Here is a 5,000-nt window from a genome sequence, read left to right as displayed (position 1 = left end):
TTTATTGGGGTTTCCTGGGTCAGGAAACCAGGGGGGGTCGCTTTTGGACCCCAAACAATGTGAGTTCTTCATACATCCTCTTTGCCCTTCTCTTTCCCCCTCCCCTCCCCTCCTCTTCTCTTCTCTTTTCTTCTGTCCCCTCCCCCACAGTTTGGGAGCCGCAGCCTGAGGGTTGGGGGAGGTGCAGAAAGCCATTCAATGGAGAGAAGTCCCAGGCTCGGACTGTAACAGACAACCATGTGCATTTGAATGAAATGATTGAATGAGGGCCATTGGAATGGATGGCCCTGAACCTCCCTTCTGCCACCCGCCACCCTCCATCCCCGCCCCCAACCAACCCTGAGTCCTCTGGTGGATTTGGGAATGGAAGGCGTGTGTGTGTGTGTGTGTGTGTGTGTGTGTGTGTGTGTGTGTTTTTACACGGACGCACCCGCGGAGGGTGGTGGGGCATGCTCACGTTGGCTCCTGCAAACTCCATTCATTCTGGGAATGTTCTATTGTTTCTGCTGAGTTGCCAGTTGCTGCGATGAGCCAAGCTATACTCCTTCCGTTGCCTAGTTCTTAAAAAGGCCGAGTCTCCGGTTTTCTCGGTGAATGGACTGACCCACACCTTCCCATCCCGCCGGACCCCTTCTGCAAATACTTGCACTCAAAGGGTTCTTTCACTTCGTCCAGAAAACAAACATCAGCCACCCACACCCACCCCATTGCCACAGATACGCAACCCACACAACAAAACTCCAGCTGGCCTCCTTCTGCCTCCATGTACTTTAGAGAGTCACTGTCTTAGACATGCCTTAGGCTCAAGGACTTGATGCTGTCTCCCTTTCTGTGGCACGGTCCCATCCCCCGTTAGGCCCAAAGTAGAATTGAATTGCATGACCACACTGCTACACTGCTCGCGGGAGCTGGAGAAGATATGCTAACGTGACTGACCTGATGGGAGCACTGTCCATTTGAAAGGACCTACAGGCCGAGGCGTCTACAAACATGCTCCCTGGAAGTCTTTGGCATTCACATGCCTCTGATGAAATCATTGCTCTGGAAACTCCAGCATCTATAGCCGATCTTGTTGTCCATGGTCTTCTGACCATTACTCGTCCTCTGTTCGCCTGACATTCTGCCCAATTGTCCACGGAGAAATTAGACCCCATCCCGTGAGAGCCGAATCCGATTCCTCTGCTCACCCCCACGACAGACAGAGAAGAATATGCACAGGTCTGTGCCCGCCCATCTTCTCTTTCTCTGCCACGCCACGCCACGCCACGCCACGCCAGGCCACGCCAGGCCACGGCAGAAGAAAATGTGGCCCGCCCTCCCTTCTCCTGTCAAAAGTCAAATCTGAGATATGACTTGGATACGAAGGAAACCAGATTACTGTTTTGAATCATAGACACATTGATTGATTGAAGATTTTATTTAGGTAGTCATGAGACGCGCGCGCGCGCGCACGCACGCACACGCACGCACGCACGCACGGACGGACGCACGGACGGACGCACGCACGCAGGCACGCACGCACGGACGCACGCAGAGGCAGAGACGCAGGCAGAGGGAGAAGGAGACTCCATCCATGCAGGGAGCCCGCTGTGGGACTCGACTCCAGGACCCCGGGATCACGCCCTGGGCCAAAGGCAGGCGCTCAGCCGCTGAGCCACCCCGGCCTCCCTACCTGGAGACACTTTGATAGAGTAGCAGCAGCAGCAAAGAAACACAGGCACACCGCCGCTCCCCCCACCCCCCCAGGTGAAAGAAGGTCCTGCTGACTCCCCTCCTTTTCCTCTGAGAAGAGAAGCACACCCCCTCTCCTGCCCCTGGAAGGTGCCTTGGAGGGGAGCGCCAGGAGGGGAGTGAATGACATTCTTCTCTTCAAGGACAGGAAGTGGAGCATGAGCAGGAGAATTCTGGAGAAACAGATTGTGTTATAGAAAAGAAAAGAAAAGAAAAGAAAAGAAAAGAGAAAATCCTTATGTTCTTTGAGCCTCCCCCCCCCCCCCATGGAGTTCCTCTTCCACAACCTCTTCTCATTCAACCCAATAGACAAGTATTTGGGGGGGGGGGGGGTCAGGTCCCAGACGCTGAGAGGGTGGAGGTGAAGGTGGTGCGGGGGAGGGGGGGGCACACCGTCCTCTCCAGCGCCTTTGGTTCAGACCTCCTTCGTGGCCTCCCTCCCTCCCTCCCTCCCTCCCTCCCTCCCTCCTTCCTTCCTCTTCTAAATATACAAATTAAATCCTAAAAAGAAAAAGGAAGGACACGAGAAAAAACAGTGCATCCGTTGCTGTCCTAGGAGTGCTCCCGGGGCCCTCCGCCCGTCCCCGGGCCGAGAGGCGAGATCCGAGGCGTCCTGACGGCCTCGCCGCCCGGATCTGTCCCGCTGTCGTTCGCGCCGGTTGTCGGGTGCCACCTGGCGGCCGCTTTTATAGAGCGTGTCCCCTCCGGAGGCTCGGCGGCGACAGCAAGGAACAGGCTTTGGTGGCGGTTTCCCGGGGCCGAGTTCCAGGAGGAGGGCGGCCCCGGCGCGGGCGTCCGGCTGTCGCCGGGGCATCGGCGCGCGATGCGCTCGCCGGAGATTGGACCTCCAGAGCTGCGAGGGAGTGTCGCTGTCGCCGCTGTCGCTGTTGTCGCCTCCGCCTCGCTCCCGGAGGAGGGCGTGCGGGCCGCCTGGGTGGGTCGACCAGCACCCGCCGGTGGCTCCTCCTCCGCCCGCGAGGACCGACCTGGGCCGCCTCGGGGGGAAGGGGACAGGGTGTGTCCCGCCGTCCGTCCTGTGGCTCCGGGCGATCTTCGGGCCTTCCGTGTCACGCGGTTGTCTCCCGTTGTCACGCCCTGGCGACGGGGACCGGTCCGAGCCTGGAGGGACAGCCCGTGGGTGGCGCGACAGACCCGGCTGCGGGCACGTGTGGGGGTCCCGGGCGTCGGACGCGATTTTCTCCCCGTTTTCCGAGGTCCGCTGCGGAGGTGGGTCCCGGTCGGACCGGGTGCCACGCGGGGGTGGGCCGGCCGGCCGGCCCCGGTGGCGATTCCCGGTGAGGCTGCCTCTGCCCGCGTGGCCCTCCACCTCCCCTGGCCCGTGCCGGGGTTGGGGACGGCGGTAGGCACGGGGCGGTCCTGAGGGCCGCGGGGGACGGCCTCCGCACGGTGCCTCCGGAGAACTTTGACGATTTTTCAAAGTCTCCTCTTGGAGATCACTGGCGTGGCGGCGTGGCGGCGTGGCGGCGTGGCCGTCTCCACCTCCCGCGTATCGCCCCTCCCCCCTCCCCACCCTGGGTCGACCAGATAGCCCGGGGGGCTCCGTGGGGTGGGGGTGGGGGGGCGCCGTGGGGCAGGTTTTGGGGACAGTGGCCGTGCCACGGTCCCGGGAGGTCGCGGTGACCTGTGGCTGGTCCCCGCCAGCAGGCGCGGCTATTTTCTCGCCCGAAATGAACATTTTTTGTTGCCAGGTAGGTGCTGACACGTTGTGTTTCGGCGACAGACAGGCAGACGGAAAAGACAGTCGGTCCGTCGCTCGCCTTGGAGATGTGGGCCTCTGGGCGCGTGTGGGGTTCTGGGCTTGACCGCGCGGCCGAGCCGGTCCCTGTCCTCGCTCACTGGAGCCTGAGCCGTCCGCCTGGGCCTGCGCGCCGGCTCTCGCGCTGGACTCCAGGTGGCCCGGGTCGTGGTGTCACCCTCCGGTCTCTGGCACCCGAGGGAGGGCGGTGTGGGCAGGTGGCGGTGGGTCTTTTACCCCCGTGCGCTCCATGCCGTGGGCACCCGGCTGTTGGCCGTGACAACCCCTGTCCCGCAAGGCTCCGTGCCGCGTGTCAGGCGTCCCCCGCTGTCTCTGGGGTTGTCCGGTCGCTCCTGCCCCCTGGGGGTCGAGGGGCTGCCGGTGAGGCGGAAGCAGGTCCCCCCGGTCGCCGTCCTCGCTGGGCTTTTGCTCCTCGGGAAGCCCCCTCGGGGCCGCAGCTTGCTGCCGATCGATCGATGTGGTGATCTCGTGCTCTCCTGGGCCGGGCCTAAGCCGCGTCAGACGAGGGACGGGCATCCATGGCGGATGCGACCGCTCTTCTCGCTCTGCCCGCGGGCCCCTCCCTCCCCGGCTCCTCCACGCCCGGCCGTCGTGACGGCGGGTGCGCGGGGGGGCGCGCGCCGGGGTTGGGGGTGGTGCGGACTCCGGCCCGACCCCGCCCTCCCGCCTTCTTGCCTCGCGGCGCTGGCGGGACCGGGGTCCTCTGACGCGGCGGACACTCTCGCCGGCCTTTCCTGAAGGCCTGGGTCCGTGGCGAGCGGCCCTCCCCTCCGCGGGGAGGGCCTGCCCGACGCCGCGCTGCTCACCGCCCGGCCTGGGCGCGCTTGAGCGCGTTGCGCCCGGCCCTCCGTGGTGCCCCTGGAGCGCTCCAGGTCGCCTCAGGTGCCTGAGGCCGAGCGGTGGCGTCGTTTCCTTCCCCGTCGACTCCCCTCGGGCCGCCGCCGCCGCCGTCGGTGGCGCGTCCGAGGAGCGGGTGGCGGAAGTCGGCAAGGGAGGCGCACCCGTGCCCCTGGCGGGGGCCCGGGCGCCTCGTCTTCCTTCCCCCTCCCCTCCCCCTCGCCGCGCCGGCGGGGGTGGTGTGGGGGCGGTGTGACTCGGAGGACTTGGTGGGGACGCGTGAGCGCCCGCGGCGGGCCGAGCCAGCGCCCCGGGCGCTTGGCCAGCCCGAGGGGCTGCCCCTCTCTCCCGGCACGGGTCGTGCCCCCGTCTCCGTTCCTCGGTCTCGCCCGCCTCGCGGGAGGCGGGGAGCTCTCCCCTCTGGGCGGTGACGTGGCCGCGCCGTGCTCGGGCGAGGTGGAGGGTGGTGTCCTCGAGGGGGCACCGGCCGCGAGCGCTCGGGGTTGCCCTGTGCCTGTCCCTTGCCGGAGACCTGCGCCCGCCCCGCGAGCCCTGTCGGCCCCGGAGCGCCGTTTGGTGGGGCCCGTTTGGGGGGACGAAGGGGGGGGCGATGCGCCCTCGGTGAGAAAGCCTTCTCTAGCGATCCGAGAGGGTG

The sequence above is a fragment of the Vulpes vulpes genome, unplaced genomic scaffold (assembly GCF_048418805.1).
Source record: "Vulpes vulpes isolate BD-2025 unplaced genomic scaffold, VulVul3 u000000768, whole genome shotgun sequence".
NCBI lineage: Eukaryota > Metazoa > Chordata > Mammalia > Carnivora > Canidae > Vulpes > Vulpes vulpes.
Note: the sequence above shows the minus strand (reverse complement) of the source record.